We start from the raw sequence: 18165 nt of genomic DNA, 5'->3' as shown, positions 1-18165 counted from the left end.
TGGTTGAGTTGTTCTTACCCAGCAATTGGGTTGTCTTAAGCAACATTTAACCCAACCACTGGGTTAAAACAACTCAACCATTGGGTTAAAACAACCCAATTGTTGGGTCGGTGCAGTTTCAACCCAACTTGGGTTGTTTTTAACCCAGCATTTTTTAGAGTGTATTATTGTTATGAGCTAATCTGTTTTTTAGAGATAAAACTCTTTACATTACAATTTCATGAAAACACATCCCAGAGAACGATCTACTCGGTAACAATGTTTTAATTACCCCTAGGTTCGTTTTTCACTGGAGTTGTCCAGTAACAACAATAATCAGGGGCCGTCTGCAATCTTTGACTGCAAAGAGGTAACAGTGCATGTCAGAGCACAAACCAAGCCATGAAGTCCAAGGAATTGTCTGTAGACCTCTGAGACGGGATTGTATTGAGACACAGATCTGGGGAAGGGTACAGTAAAAGTTTTGCAGATTTAAGGGGTTAGTTCACCCAAAAATGAAAATGTTGTCATTAATTACTTACTCTCATGTCATTCAACACCTTTGTTCATCCTCACCTATGTACATATGATTTTTTTATATTTTAATTTTTAATAAATTTGCTAAGATTTCAAACATAATTATTTCAAATCCTCATAATGGAGTGTTTGTAGAATTGAGGGAAAAAATAACGAATTTATTCCATTTTGGAATAAGGCTGTAACATAACAAAATGTGGAAAAAGTGAAGCGCTGTGCATGCTTTCTGGATGCACTGTATGACTGGCAGAGGAGAGACATTCTTTTATAATAATAACAACCATGCACCCCCCCCCCCCCCCATTTTCAGCATTTACAATTTAATATGTACAGTCCTCATGAATACTTTCAATAGCAGGTCTCCAAATCCAGATTCATCCGATTTAGAAATCACATCACACAGAAGTGTGCAGAAAAAAAACTTAATTAGCATAGATTTTAAACTTAAACTTAAAAAGCATAGATTTTAATTGTTCTAGCTTCTTCCATCTGGTAAATGTCCCAGACCTATGCGATCAATTGAGAGACCAAATGCTCCTGACTGGCCTCTTTTATTTGAAACTCTTGTTCTGGCATGGTCAGTGGGATTTCTGGCAGATGTTGAAATGTCTGTGGGGCTGTACAGTTTAGTCCTCGGTGGCTGCATTGGACTGCTTTCTCCAAACTGAACCTTGTCAATAGAGCTTGTGTCTCCTGGCCTGATAACTGTAAAAGCACTGCTCTCTCCAGGCATTATCTGCGCTACAGAATCTTTTTGGCCAGGATATTTTTGAGGAGTTGTGCTTATTTGCCTAGGGGAAAGAAATGAAACCAGAGTAGTTATTATCCCAAATGATGTATTTAAAAACTCTGATATGATCACATATTTTACATTCTAAATTAATATATTTATTTAATTGAAGTAAAAGTTCACTTTTCTGATGAATGCCAAAAAAAGCCTTGTTCAGTTGAGTGAACTGTTGTATTCTGTTGTACTGTAGCAGAGGGAAACAAGAACATGTCTCCATTGTTTCCAAGGAACTAGCCTCTTACACTCCATTTTGATAACTAATTATCAAAATGCCATTTTACAGGAAACTCTTTGAAGTGAAAAAACACTGCTAAAAGTGATAAACATGTAAGTGTATGTTGCCTTAGCTGTAATAACTCACCCAAAAGGTGGGTTTTTGTAAGTTAAGTAAGTTTTTGATTTTTTTAATATAAATTATTTTTTGAAAGTGTGTAACTCAGGCCCTGTGTGCTCTAGGACCCTGCAGACAGTTTGGGCTATTTCCACTAAACTCCAGAAAATATTGGAAAAAATAAGTTTGTCTGTGTCATGTTGTATGCAAGATTTATTCAAATAGGTCTGAAGGGATGACCCCCCCTTTTTTCCCTTCCCCCCTCCTCCCCTGACCCTGTTACCTCCCTCCACCACCCCCTCCCACCACCATATATAGTGATATAAATGCAATATCCCAGTGTCATTAAATTAATTATACATGAAGCAGCCCAAACTGTCTGCAGGGTCCTAGAGCACACAGGGCCTGAGTTACACACATTCAAAAATTAATTTATATTAAAAAGAATCAAAAAGAGTTATAACAGCTTACACAACATATACTTACATGTTTATCACTTTAAGCAGTGTTTTATGTAACTTTAAAGGGTTTCCTGTAAAATTACACCAACATTTTGAACCACTGTATGTGTGTATGGGAGGCTTTTCAATTTGGGTAGGCCAAATCCAGGCGTAAATGGCACCAGAGTAATTTAGTGTAAATACTTTACTTTGTGTAAAACAAATTCCCAAGATTCATATCTCCAGAAAGTAGAGACTCTAAGCTTTCAAATGGTACCACATATGACATCATAGACATTTAAAATGGAATGTATATACATGACAATGTCATTCCGGACCCTGTACAGGGTCCACAGAGTTTAAGAGGCTAGAGCTCTGTTATACATTTGTAGATGAAATGCCCCTTGGTGATAATTAGATCATATTAAACTGATTGATTGTTTTATTCATAGACCAATGCAGTTGCTCTGCTGCCCAGTCTATGGAGAATCCCTTATAGTGATAACTCTATTCATGGAAGTTGACCGAAGTTGTGAGGAAACACTTTCTCCACAACAGTAAGATCAGTCAGTGTGATCATAACTTGGACTGATTGACCACCAACTGAAATGTATCTTTTCTCTGTGTCAATATCAACATCCTCCATTTATTCACATACTCACTCTTGCAGAAGAAAAGCATGAAAACCTCTTTTGTATAGTACCTCTTTTTATCTTTCTTTGTTTTTATGAAACTCCTGGAAAGGGGGTCAAGGGGTGTTCTGAAGCTCAGGATTTTCTTTTGAACTCCTTGTGTTTTTGTTCCGTTCTCAAACTGACCTTGATCAGTAACATCAGTCTCTCTGGCCAAGACTTTAGTTTGATTCTAAGGTCAAAATAAAAACCCAAAAGAAAAAAATCTTCACTTTGATTAATTCCTATCAGAGAAACATTTGAAAGGTTAATCAGAATTGGCAGAAACGATCATTCACAGCTGGCAACTCTTGTCTTTTACCTTCTGTTGAAGATTTAAGCCCCTGCAGTAAGACGAGGTGACTGTGAACACACCAGACACAATCAGCCACATGCAAATCTGCATCTGAAAGTTATATACACACAAACACAATTGTGACCAGCATAATTGTGAGAAAACATAATCAGACAACTTTGATTAGGATTCACTGTAATGGTCCTGCCAGACTGTGGCCCATGTTTACCACTGATGTCCCTTTAGAAAAGGTCAAAGAGATGGAAATAATGTAGCTATTTCTGACCATGGGGGCATCATGTCCCCAAGGAGAGTCCCCTTCTGAGGACCAACTCTCAGGCAAATTATCCTAATCATTAATGCGTTATCCACTGATCCTGGAAAAAGGACATTGTTCTAATCACCTAAACTTGTGCCCGAAAAACTATAACTGTCTGTGAATTAAATAAATTATTTAATTAAAAATAAATTACAAAGTCAGCGATTAAGGGTGAATATATTAGGTACTGAAAAGATTACAATTCATGAACTGTTGAAATTTGCTAGTGTAATTTCATGCAAAACAAAAAGAAGCAAAATAGTATTTTAACAACAAATATTTAAAACACCCTATCATCATGTAATATATGGATACATTATTGTGCATGGAAAAATACATACAACACTAAGATCTGCTATTAGTGTAAGCTTCATACAAGAAAAAAAAAACATTAAGATTGAAAGTCTTTTTAAGTTTTAAAGATCTAGTACAACGCACCAAATAGGTGAAATCATTTAAATGATGATGTAATTAAAATATACATCACAAAAACATCCCTCCAATATTTCCTCACCTTTCTCAACAGCAGGACTCACTGAGGAGATGAAGTTTTAATACTAAGTCTTCTTTGCCCCTCTTGCTTCAATCCCCTAAATGACAGTTTTATAGATTCCCCTGGATCCCTGTCTCTCAAATCATCATCCTCCATTTCCATGACATCATCATCACCCTTCACCAGAATCCCACGTGTTATCAAATATCTATAGGTGCTTGACAGAAATGTGTCAGTAATTCTAGCCATCTTTTCACTCCTTTGCACATAACCAAGCTTTTAACCACATGTCTGGCACCTTGTTCTTATAAACTAGGTGTTGAGCTGTTGGCTGTCAAGCTTTAGACTGTTAGTTAAGAGGGCGGCTGGGGCTCATTTCTTTTATTAGACTGGGTGACCAATGCCAGGAACTGTCTGACTAAGGCTGACCTTTTAATGGCCCCCTGTGTATTTATGTGTGTATTGGGGTGGCCCAATAAAATCACACTTATGACATACGCACTCTGATGCCCTTTAGTGCTGCAGAATTACATTGCGCTGTGTAAGTATCATAAAATCTAAAATATCAGCTGAAAAAATAAATAAAAGAAAACGTTGCTGGCCTGTCTGACTAAGGCTGACCTTTTAATGGCCCCCTGTGTATTTATGTGTGTATTGGGGTGGCCCGATTAAAATCACACTTATGACATACGCACTCTGATGCCCTTTAGTGCTGCAGAATTACATTGCGCTGAGTAAGTATCATAAAATCTAAGATATCAGCTGAAAAAATAAATAAAAGAAAAAGTTGCTGGGGAGTCAAAATACAGTTGTGGCAGGCTAGACTGTATGACCTTGTATATATTCATTATTGACCGGTCAACATAGAAATAAGACATATTTATATTTTTAGCTCGGATATGTATAACTCACACACAACATGGATACTGCATTGCAATGAGCGTCAGACTTAGTTTTGAAAAAATGGTGAGATGAAAACAGCTGGTGTATGGAGGTGTAAAACATCCCAGGCCAACTCCCTTTAACCAGCAGAGGGAGTGAGTGTTCTACAGATCCTTTGCCTCTGAAAAATATGTTCATGTACAAACCGCATTATTACGTGGTTGGTTTCAGACCAAAGAATATGCGAAGCCTCTTTACAGAATATCATAGATCTAAATTGCTTAATAAATGTATAATATGGGAAAATATTCTCTGAGGAACCAGTAATCATGATTGGACAGGCTTGTGATTTATAATCACTATAAATAATATTGTAAAAAAATAACTTATTTATTTATTTTTATACACTATATTGCCAAACGTTTTGGGGTGCCTGCCTTTACCTAGACATGAACTTTAATGACCTTTCTTTATCCTTAGGGTTTAATATGGAGTTGGCCTTTCCAGCAACTTCAACTCTTCTGGGAAGGCTTTCCACAAGGTTCAGGAGTGTGTTTATGGACATTTTTGACCATTCTTCTAGAAACGCATTTGTGAGTCCAGGCACTAATTTTTGATGAGTAGGCCTGGCTCGCAATTACCGCTCTAATTCACCCTAAAGTTGTTCTATTGGGTCGAGGTCAGGACTCTGTGAAAGCAAGCCAAGTTCCTCCACACCAAACCTGCTCATCCATGTCATTTCACACCAGACGAACCATCTGCATATTTTGTCTTGAATGAGCTGTAGTTTTACGGTCAGGCATTCATACATATGGCATTTTTGGCAAGGGAAAAAGTTTTATTCTAAGCTAATTTCCATTCACTCTCTATTTCTGTTGTGGTTTTCCTGGGCAAAGACAGCATACAGCATGCTGTATATCATTATATTCACTGGGCAGTCTAACTGTCACACTTAAGTTTGGAGAAAAACCGACGGGGTCGAATTTCATAAATTATTAATAATCATTCATTAAAAACAATTTTAATTTAACTAAAACATTTTGGATTTCTTTTTCACCAAAAATGTTTTTGGGAGGAATTTTGTCCCTATAGACTGGCAGGAAAATGCTGTGCTAACAAAGCTCCAAAACATAAAAAAAAAAAATATATATATATATATATATATACATGCTCTGTCTTCAACACAATGAAGGCATTTTATTTTTAATATTAAGATGGATTGTAAACAAAAATAGCTCCAAAAAACCCAAAGCAGAATCAGCTTTGCATATGTGGTGTGTCTCCAAACAACACACAGTAGTGAGGTTCCCAGATAGCATTGTGACATTGATTCAATGTTGAAATTCCATCAGAATCATCATTTTGGTTGAGGTTGAAATTTCAATGCCAAGTAATATTGGATCAATGTTGAAAATTCAATGCTAAAACCATACTGGACCAATGTTGAAAATTCACTGCTAAATAATATTGGATCAATGTTGATAATTCCATACTTTTCAGTGTTGAAAAGACAAACATTTAATCAATGCTGATGTTTGGTCAGCTTAATTCTCCACTGCTGAGGCTTACAATCAATCTATCTGTCAAATTATTCAACATGTTAAGGCAAGTCCAAATCAATTGGGTACATTTGTGTGAATGTGAGCACATTTATTATCCTCAAAGGATACGATGAGTACACCAACGAGTGTGTGGATTAACAAAGAATACATACATGTAAATTTTGTAATTGTAAGCCTTTCTTTAAATTTTTCTGGAAGAGTTAAAATTGTATGTGTGGTTGATTTCTGACACTTCCAATAAGAAAGCTGTAAAAACTATGAATCTTTTTAAAAGGTATATTATTTTCCTGCTTACTGGCATGTAATGTTGTCATTCTGTGTTTCATGTTATTATAATAAAAAATGTTTAAAAAAAAACAAAAACAAAAAAAACAAAGAACTTCTACCATAAATTTAGTCTATCAGTTTTAAATAAATAAAAATGTAGGCTATTATTATTATTATTTAAATCATGTAGAATGTACATGCATTTCATTATTTAAAGAATACAGAGTTAATAAAGAATTTAGAATATGTGTCCCTACCTATCGAATGCGCCACAATCCAATCCAGCAGGTGGCGGTAATGCACCTTAAAGACATCCACCAATCAGATCAAAGCAAGCGCAGCTGAACAGACTTCAATCGCGAAAAAGAGACACAGGACAAGGACCGTGTTTTTTAGAGGTAAGTGGCCTACAAAAATATATTTATAAAATTCATCTCAATTTTAATTTAGTGTTTTTATTTATCTTTATGTTTTACAACTTCAGTCACATGAACGCCCTCTTAAGATACACAACCAACGGCCAGGATAATCTTAATACATTGAGTTTCAGTTTGTTTTTCACCAAACCATTTCATATTTGTATTCATTTTTTTTTTTTTAAGATTGGCATATACACTTAGCCTAGAAATCTAGACGCACCCTAGCGGCAGCAAGTTTAATTTGCCCGCAAATGTGGTCTAGCAACTCTCAATTCCTATCTGAGCTGTATTCCTCAGAATCTGGACGGCCCAATCACATCGTGTATAGAGTCGGCGGGCGGGGCCATAATGACGACGGCCGAGTTGCGTTTGCGTGCTTCTAGTAACACAGAAACTGGCGAACGGCGGCGGTCTTTCGAATCAGCTCTGCCCACGCCTCCGGAAGACTTGGAGTTGAAATCAGCTTTCCTCTGAGAAAAGAACAAAGAGCGGCACTGAAGTCATTCTTAAAAAGGGAAGATGTGTTCGGAGTTTAGCCGACCGGATACGGCGAATGTTTAATCAGTCAGCGAGCTCCCCTTCACCTTCATTGCTCCGGTTGGTGTAGCGCTATCCTATCGCGTGCAGAGGGAGTTTGAAAGACAACCGTTTTTCCCGCCCCTCGGATTGAGCCCTGTCTATGGTGAGTTTCCAGACCAAACATCTTGATAAGGGTCTGGCTTGTCAGGCTAATATACACTGTGAATTCTGACTTGTGCAACTCTTTTTGTTGTTGTTGTTGTTGTGCGTCGTTTGTTGTGAGGTGTTCATCTATTTTATGAGACGATTTTAGTATTAAGATGATTAATCTGTGCATGCAACAAGTAAAATGTGCATTTGTGGAAACGGTGCTGTACATACATTCATTGACTTGTGAGTCGATCCTATTTGATTCATTTGGATTTAGAGACCATATAGGATCGACTCACAAGTCAATGAATGCATGCGAGGCGCGGGTCCACAAACGTATCTTACTCGTTGCACGCACAGATGAATAATTTTAAATCATCCTATATTCGTCTGGCTTGTCAGTAATTGTGAGGGGAAATACAATCAGTTCAGCTCTGCTTCAGCTGTGAGATATCATCACGAGAGCAGATCACAATGACATCATTACAGTTTAATCTTTAATGCAGCAAGAAAAAAGAAAAGAAAAGAGTGAGATCTTTAAGTTCTGTAAGCAGCTATATCAAACTACAGAAATTTAATAAACAGTTGTGCCTCCAGTTCGTGTTGTAAATGGAAATAAATCTCTTCCAAACCACCATGTAGCCTATACTGCTCCTCTTTTATTTTCTTAATTTAGCTATTTGGTCATTCATTTACTTGTTTCATTTTCACACTTTATTTATTTACTATTAAATACAATAATATTATTAGATAAAACACCAGATATATTCACTTTGCTTTTTCATTCATTCATTGTGTGTCTGCAGGTCCTTAAAGTCTATACTAAAATGCATTAATAGTTCTGAATTTAATGTTACCGTTTTAACTGGGATATCAAGATTTTGATAAAATTTCAAGTTTCACTTCCTTTTGTAGTAGGCTATATTTGTAATGTATAATTAATCACATTTCCAAATATTTACTAACTTCTTGTTGTTTTAGATGCTGTGAATGCTGATAAAAAGGAGGCATCAGAGTTTATCTTTGCTGGGACGGTGCAAAACTGTCTCCATTACAACCTGAAAGGCTTGGGGACATTGCTCATGAGTTTGGAGTATTTCATTCTTTCTTCTACCTTCTTTCTTTCAGTAGTACTGTGTCATTTCTGTATTTATTGGCAAGTTTATATTTGTATTTACTTCCATTTTGCAGATGCAAGTTGTCATGTTTTTCCAGGCTCTGCTCATTTGTTGTTATAAATTCAGATGTAATTGTTTTAAGTCAATGTGAGATTTCCTGTTGTAACTGTGGGGGCATAAATAAATACATTTGCATGTAAACTGAACGATGTTGTTTACTTTGAGTGACTTTTTGATGCAAAATCATATCGATTGCAGCCACACATGGTCTCTGATTAAAATGAATAAAATAAAGAGACAAATTAACTGGCATAGAATCCTGCTGTACATAAAGCAAGTGTCACAATTCACCAGTGTGAGTGCCCGTGATCACCACCAGAGGGCACTCCACCCCGGACTGTCACTCCATCACAAACTACATTACCCATAATCCTTTCCTCGGACTCATTAGCACTCAATGTTCACACCTGTGTCTCATCACCTCATTACCTCTGCCTATATAAGCCTGGTTATCTCTGTCATTCATTGCGAAGTTTTGTTTAGTGTCACAACTGCATTTCTGAGCGTTTCCCTGGTTTCATGTATCTTGGTCTTTGATTTCTTGCCTTCTCCGTGGATTACCCTTTTGCCTGTTCCTTCTGTTTTGTTTGCCTTTTTGGACTGATTTCTTGTTATGACCTTTTGCCTGTTCTATTGACTACGACTTTGGATTACCCTTCAATAAATACTGCATTTGGATCTTCAACCAACCTTCTGTCTCAGAGCAGTTCGTTACAGCGAGATTGATCTATTTTTCATCGTTGAAATAACATTATTTCATGGTGCAAACCTGATGAAAAATCAATGTTATATTTCAATATTGATTCGATGATATTTTGATTGATGCATTAACATTGATTCACTTAAATAAGTGGTTTAATTTTAGTTGAAAAACTATTGATTTTAAGCCCATCTTGATCTATTTTTCATCGTTGAAATAACATTATTTCAGGGTGCAAACCTGATGAAAAATCAATGTTAAATGTCAACATTGATTCAATGATATTTTAGTTGATGCATTAACATTGATTCAACGCTGATTCACTGTTTGTCTGCTATTTGGGTTGTTACTGAATTATTATTTTTGTTTGGTTGAGTGATTCAATTACTCACTGCTGCAAGTAAAGCCTAGTTCAGACTGCGTGTTTTTCAAACTCGTCGGGTCACTGCTCTTTTCACACTGCATGACTATCTGCGGTATCATTCAGTCACTGCTGTGTTTGCACGATGGTTTGACGACAGAGGAGTTCACACTGCATGACTGAACAAGAGGAAGAATCGCCTACAACTCTCTCTACACGTGCGATGTGACAAGTAAACAATGCAAGATCATGTGGGTCAGACCGGAGTTCTCGTGTGAGACTTGGAATTGTTATTAAAAATTATAAACTGCACAAAGTATGCTTCAAATTGTATGTGCGCTGATTTGTGGAGAGAAAGAAAAAAGATTATGGCAGAAGAAATTGTTGAATGGAGCAAGGATTGGGTTCTGCAAAGACAGTTTGAGGTAAATAAACAATTTTGTAATGTACTGCTGCTGTGGCTGGATGTGCAAATGTTTGGCCTTTGTTTCTGTTTGATAGAATTGGAAATATATCTATTAAAATACTGATATTCTGCTCTATAACTCCTTCCTGAACCTCCTGCTGCCCTGTATCTCACTCTCTCATTGGCTTTCGGTGTAATTTTCAGTCAGAACGCAGTTCACACAGCAGGAGTTTCAATCGCCGACAGGTCTAGATATTTAGCATGCCAAATATCTCACCAGCGTCGGCGATTCTCTCTGATCGCCTCTTTGATTAGTCACACTGCGTGATTGTCACTCGCATGCACGAGCACTGATTTGCCTATGATCTCGGGCATTTGTCGGCGATTTCACAAAACCTGTCGACGACTCAAAATCAGGGCAAAAATCAGGCAGTGTGAGTCCTTCAGGTAAGCAGCAGGAAATAGTACCTATTGCGAACGAGACCGGACAGTGAGTGTGTGTGACTTGTGCTCATGGTGCTTGTGGTGATGATTGGCTGCAGGTGTGGGTGATCAATACTCAGGTGAGAATCAAAAAAAAGCTATAATAAGCTTCAAAGTTATAAAGTTATTAGAAATGTATTTGTATGAAATATCTTTATGAAAATATAATTGAAGTGGGCCTTGGAGAAATCTAGAAATGCACTACAGCTAAAGCCACAAGTCTGACCATGTTATATTTCAGATCTGAAGATGATAAGTCTAAAACTCTGAATTTTATTAAACGTTTTACAAGATCGTTTCATGTGATTTTATTTTGAGATATCTCTAAAATATCAACTGATGTTTATTGCCATGTCTTCTCAGCTTTCATTCAGTCTATTGCCTCTATTTTTTAGAGGTGCAAACTGCCCCATTCAGTTTGTCTCCCCGGCACACATTCACACTTCTGTGGACTGGTTATGGCTCTAATTATTATTTTTTTTGTCTGCATTATAATTACTAACGATTCTCTATTCAAACTGTTCTATTCAAACCTCATTTCTAAATCAAACCTCTCACTTTACCCTCACTGAGACTCTATCGAATGCATTTCGTCCAAATAAGCATTTCAGTAGTTTTACATTTAGAAAATGTTCATAAAAATTTTTATGATTTTTTTTTTATATATTTACTCAATGGCAGGTGCATTTAGGGCAAGCTAGCATGTTAGCTTAGCACACCAGCAAAACAACAATTTATACGATTAAAATCATGTTTTATTCAAAACTTGCTTCATATCACTTCATAATTTATAAGTCGAGTGTTTTATATAACAATATGTGATCTCATAGCTTCGGGTCAAAAAATCTGACAGAAAATATACAATGCTAAAAGCTATTTGGAATAGCATTGCATTATAAATATAATCTATTATGAAACCACCCAACATGGCATAAAGAACACAGACCATATATTGCCACGATTGTGTGTTTATTGTCTTAAAACGTGTCTATCTGCATAAAATAGCGATCTGACGATCTCTGGAAGCTGTTTTGGTCATGTCAGATACTTCCTGAATGTCACATGGTGTGTCTGTTCTTCATCCATATATGGGAGCGAATTTTCAGTAGTACAGCTTTCCAGCGCCCTCCGGCTGCCAGAATGAATTGAAAACACAGCATATCACAGTCTACTGCTATACATCCGTGGATTTTGGATAAAGATTGAATAAATAATACTTCTCTGTATAGAAGTTTGACTCAAACATGTGAGAATCTATCAATATTTCTCCACATCTGCACACATTTGAAGTAAAAGCCCTGAGGGAAGTTGTTTTGTCGAGTGTCTTCATGACGACCGCAGAGGAGTTTTTTATGAATGGGAGCAAATGACGCGCATATTACAATCAAAAGGTAGCGACGCCCATGATCATATTCATAACTCCTGGCACATATTAACACATTACGGTCACTATAAGACTTTGAGAATAAAACGGAGGTAAAAAAAATTAAACTTTAGTCTTAGATCTTTTTAATGATGTATAGTTTGTCAAGGTAATTACTTACATCTAGTAATTTTGAGCTAATTTAAGCAAAGAGAGCTTCATTGCATCCTCGTCCTCATGACGGTTAACAGGTTAAAATCTACTCCTAGGTGTGACCATGGCCGATTAGGAATGGGCAGAGGAAGGAGCTTACCGGCAGGGAGGTGCCGGGGACTTTTGGAGATGGCACACTCCCGACACCCTCTCACGTACCTTCTCACGTCTGCCACCATGTTGGGCGAGAGGGTTCCATTGACCCCTGGGTGGCCAGTGCCCAATGACGTGTGAGCAGAGTGAATCAGCGGAGTGCACCGTGTCCGAGGGATGTACTGTGACCCTGGTGGGGAACACGGCGGAGTGTTGGTGGAGACACTGGAGGAGGGAAAGGTCTCTTCTGACCAGGTGATGGGATTTAGGAAGATCTTGGGCAAGATTGGTTCAGACCACTCAGAAAGTTCCTCTGCACCGTGAAGGTGTGAGAGAGCATCCGCCTTTACATACTTGGACCCAGGGCAATAGGAAATAGAGAAGTTAAACCTTGTGAAGAAGAGAGTCCATGGGCTTGACGAGGGTTCAGTCGCTTGGCATCTCTCAGGTACTGGAGGTTCTTGTGGTCAGTCAAGACTAGGAACGGATGTTGGGATCCCTCCAACCAATGCCTCCACTCCTCCAGGGAGAGCTTGATGGCGAGTAGCTCTCCATTCCCGATGTCATAATTTACCTCTGCCGGGTTGAACTTCCAGGAGAAGAATGCACATAGATGGAGTCGACTGGGCGTCCCCTGCTGTTGGGATAACACCGCTCCGGTGGTGGAAGCATCAACTTCTATGATGAAGGGCTTGGCGGGATCAGGATGAACTAGGAGGGGAGCGGTAGTGAATGCTTCTTTTAGGTCTTGAAAGGCCTTCATGGCCACGGGGTTCCAGGACAGAGACTTGGGCTTACTGCGTAGGAGATGAGTGAGTGGACCGGAGATGATACTGTAGTTCTGAACCTTCTGTAGAAATTGCTCGATGGGGCTCTCAATGGAAGTGGCTCACACTGGAATCTTGCTAGAACGAGACATGGACGGAACAGGAAGAAACTATCGCCCACTTTAGGATCTCACCGAACTTCCAAGAGATGACGGGGTTATGCTGCTCTAGCCATGGGCACCCTAGAATCACGTCAGAGGTGGATTCCTCCAGAACCAGTAGAGGAATTTGTTCAACGTGCAGAATGCCAACTTGGAGTTGAATGGGACCAGCAATGGAGCGAACCTGCCTTTGACTCAATGGTCTCCCTGTTATGGATTCGACTTGGTAGATCTTGGTCATTTTGGGAGTCATTTTGAGCTGACGGCAGAGGGCGCCTGAGCTGAAGTCGGAGTCGAGGAGGGCAGAGACTGGCAAGGAGACGGCGGCAGTAATGAGGTTCAGGACAGTGGTTAGAGGTTGACTCTTGCAATTCGATGGGTAGAGCACACTCACCAAAGGACGATTTGGACACTTGGCGATGTAGTGATCAGAAGATCCACAACACAAACACAATCCGTTCCCTAGGCATCTCTGTCATTACGCTGGTGTTAGACGGGTGTTGTCTAATTGCATCGGTTCAGAGACTGGTTCTGGAGGGCTGACGTATTCTTGTCGACGGAGGGACTGGAAGCTCATGGACTGGCCCTGGTGCTCTTCGAGACAAGACTGCATACGAGTGGCGAAGTGGATGGATAACTGGATGAAGCGTTTGAGCCTGATGGTATCCTCATATGCAGCAAGATGCAGCCGCACACAGGGATCCAATCCTTGACTAGCTAGTGGCGGCCAGGGTCCGAAACTGCAATGAATACTCATTTATAGACATTATTTTGCTTCAAGTGATACAATTGGTCACCCTCTGACGCATCCCAGGCAGGTTTTCCGAACACATCCAGTGGGCCATGAAGCTGGACTTGGATTGTAAGATTGGATTATTCTGTGCATACAAAGTTCCAGCCCAGCGTAAGGCCTTGCCGTTCAACTGAGAAACAATAAATGCTACCTGGGATCGATCTTCGGGATATAGTTACGGTTGCATCTCCAGGACCAGTGAGCATTGTAGAAGAAATCCATTGCATTCCTCCGCCGAACCCGAGAAGGGCGCTGGCTTGGCCATGGGACTGGCATACAGAGGTGACGAGGAAGAGGTGCTGGTGGATGCAGAAGGGATCGGCGGTGCGGGTGATGGTGGAGTGGAGTGTAGTGCACAGCGAATGGCATCCACCAGTTCTTGAAAAGGGTCTGGGTGGCTCATACTGGTGCTCGCTGTTGTGGTCAGGTCTTCTGTTACGGTACAGAGCTATGGAGACAAGATGGTAAGTGAATCAGGTTTATTGAGAAACCAGTAGATATGCAACGTGACTGAATGGAGATGTGCTGGTGACTGGTCCTGGTTTGATTTCTTAGGGTTCACTTGGAGATCGACGATGGAGACTGTGGGAGAGGAACATTGGAGAACACAGAACACACACGTTGGACACAGGAGATCGCTGAAAACTTGAGAAAGATGCCGGAGAGGGGTAAGTGACATCAAGGGAGTCCTTAAGGTAAGCATCAGGGAAAAGTACCTATTGCAAACAAGACCAGACAGTGACGGAGTGCGTGTGTGTCTCTTTTGTGCTCATGATGATTGTGGTGATGATTGGCTGCAGGTGTGGGTGATCAATACTCAGGTGAGAGCGTGCGCTGTGAGTCTGTGACGTGGGAGCCTGGCGTGTCTGTGACACCCAGTACTGTTGAAACTATATTTCAGAACTCTTGTATAATAACAATCCAATATACTATACCCATACGGAGATGTAATATATGTGTATTATGATATGTCAATATATGCGATGTATGTGGTATACAAAGTAAAAACATATATGAAAGCTATTCGAAATTGGAACATTCCACATATGTTTATGTACATATAATACCGGTACATACATTCTGACATATAGGTCTCATATATGAAATATCCTAATATGCTCATATAGAGTAAAAACATAAATGCACATATATGCACAGCTATCAGAAATTCCATATATTGACATATGTCTTTATTCCACATATTATATATGTTTCAATTATATATGTGACAAATCACTATCACTGTCAAATATCATTGAGTCTGAGTATAGATTTTATCTATAAAACAAACAACATTTTCCCCATCATGCTTGTAACTGGCCCGCTTTGGTTTTTCATACAATAAGAAAGCATTAAAAAGGGGAAATTCACTTTTGCCAATAGTTTGTGTTCAAAGTACCTGTAATCAATCAATCAATCAATCAATCAATCAATCAATCAATCAATCAATCAATCTATCAATCAATCAATCAATCAATCAATCAATCAATCAATCAACTTTATTTATATAGTGCTTTTACAATGATGATTGTTTCAAAGCAACTTCATAGAGTTAAACAGGAAAATATTGCAACAAAGTTTGATTTGGTCGTTCTGAAGAAAACATTGATGTTATCAGCTTATTTTAATTCAAAATTTCTGGGTATCACGCAAGAGACAGGTTTATTTAGGATGGCGCATCGATTCCACTAGAGTATAACCAGGTGGAAAAGGCGCGGTATTTAATGTATTAAAAATATACTTGAAATGCTGGTAGTATGGTTATAATAAATTTGTTTTCCTCCAAGTCCTCTGAAGAGACACCGCGTTTAAATTTACATTTTTTTATGGCATTCAAGCAACACGCACAAATGCACAGCATATCTGATAAACAGAATCTCTGAGGAAAGCTCATTATTATGAGAACCAGTCAGAGTTGTTCAAAGGCTCTGGAACCATAAGAAAAAACAGGGATTTTTATTAAAGATTTATAATTTATGATCAATGTTCTCTGTATAGATTGGTGCTTATGATCCATTTCTAATAATATGATGTTAAAATCCTAACAAAAAGTTAAAAAATTTCAGTAGTAGCCTGTTAAACGTATCATGTAATTGACAACAGCCTTTAAAGAAGTAAAGTGAACAACATATTAATAAGTATGCATATTGCAATGCTTAATAATAGTTGACAAATGTTTGTTTATATATTTTTATTCCCAATGTACTTTTAATATACTTTTTTTTAAATATATTAAAATTCAATTTAGTATAATTTTATGCATATCAAATAAGCATGTTGGAAATCCATGTGATTCATATGGATTACTTGCTGATGTTTTTTAGTTGTTGTTGTTTTTTTGCAACAAGCCTTTTGAAAGTTTTCTTAAGGCAAGTTGTCTTTCATCAGAGAGTAACGTACATCTTTCATTATTTTTTTGACTCCAGGTACAATTTGTGTTTACTTAACGTTACTTTTGGTGCCAGTTGTATTTCTGACACAAAATGTAATTGTAACAGCACTTCTTTTTTGTTTTCAGCTAACGTTGATAGCTACATTCAATTTGACCATCAGAGCCAACCCAGCTAGACATTTTTTGTTATTAGAATATTCTGAGAACATTACCATGCATTGTTCTATAAATGTTTTCAGCGGGTAGTTTTATTTTTGTTCCCAGAAGGTTCTTTTAAAAGTTAGGATCACATTTTTCTTAAACATTCTAAAAATGTTTAGTGGTAACATTCTTATAACATTATTCCCTAAAGTTTTTTAAAGTTTTTAGCGGGTAGTGGTATTTTTGTTCCCAGAATGTTCTTTTAAATGTTAGGATAACATTCTTCTAAAAACATTTTAAAAATGTTTAGTGGTAACATTCTTATAACATTATTCCCTAAGGTTTTAATACAGTTTTCAGCGGGTAGTTTTATTTTTGTTCCCAGAATTTTCTTTAAAATGTTAGGATAACATTCTTCTAAAAACATTCTAAAAACGTTTAGTGGTAACATTCTTACAACATTATTCCCTAACGTTTTTATAAAGTTTTTAGCGGGTATTTTTATTTTTGTTCCCAGAATGTTCTTTTAAATGTTAGGATAACATTATTCAATAAACATTGTAAAAATGTTTAGTGGTAAAATTCTTATAACATTATTCCCTAACGTTTTTATAAAGTTTTCAGCGGGTAGTTTTATTTTTGTTCCCAGAATGTTCTTTTAAAAGTTAGGATCACATTCTTCTAAAACATTTTAAAAATGTTTAGTGGTAACATTCTTATAACATTCTTCCCGGTAACACTTTATTTTGATAGTCCCCTTTAGACATTCCACTAACTATAAGTAACTTTGCAACTACATGTCAACTAAATGTCATTAGAGTATTTGTAGACTGTCTGATTAATATTTACTAAAACTTTATTTTGTCGGTCCCCCAACAGACATTCTACTGACTTTAAGTAAATTGGCAACTACAATTCAACTTATTCTACTAACCTGAACCCTAACACCTAACCGTAACCTACCAGTCTACTGACAGTCTACTAATACTCTAATGAGACTTAGCTGACATGTAGTTGCAAAGTTACTTGTAGTTAGTAGAATGTCTAAAGTGGACTATCAAAATAAAGTGTAACCGGATAAGATTCTTCTAAAAACATTCTAAAAATGTTTAGTGGTAACATTCTTATAACATTATTCCCTAATGTTTTATAAAGTTTTCAGCGGGTAGTTTTATTTTTGTTCCCAGAATGTTCTTTAAAATGTTTGGATAACATTCTTCTAAAAACATTCTAAAAATGTTTAGTGGTAATATTATTATAACATTATTCCCTAACAATTTAACCCTCTGGTGCTCTTCGTTTAGGGGTTACATTGGTTGTCTTCCCGGTCATTAGTGACCGGACACCTAAAAATGAAACTTCCTCCACCCCAGTAAAACCAATGCAATTTAGTTAACCTACGGCCGATAAAACCGCCGACGTTCTCATTTTTTCCTTCTTCCTTTAAGAGAGATGAAACA

General features: G+C 37.7%; 1 long non-coding RNA gene across 1 annotated transcript; it reads right to left on the bottom strand.

The window, feature by feature from the left end:
* Positions 1-975: 975 nt before the first annotated feature.
* LOC137089610 (uncharacterized) lies at positions 976-4189 on the bottom strand. Its single transcript, XR_010907724.1, has 4 exons — positions 3877-4189; positions 3071-3154; positions 2781-2941; positions 976-1307 (listed from the first exon to the last, which is right to left on the bottom strand). It is a non-coding gene; the product is annotated as an uncharacterized lncRNA (long non-coding RNA).
* Positions 4190-18165: the final 13976 nt, after the last annotated feature.

Source organism: Pseudorasbora parva, chromosome 9, assembly GCF_024679245.1.
Source record: "Pseudorasbora parva isolate DD20220531a chromosome 9, ASM2467924v1, whole genome shotgun sequence".
In the NCBI taxonomy this organism is placed as follows: Eukaryota; Metazoa; Chordata; class Actinopteri; order Cypriniformes; family Gobionidae; genus Pseudorasbora; species Pseudorasbora parva.
This window is presented reverse-complemented; position numbering and strand designations above follow the sequence as displayed.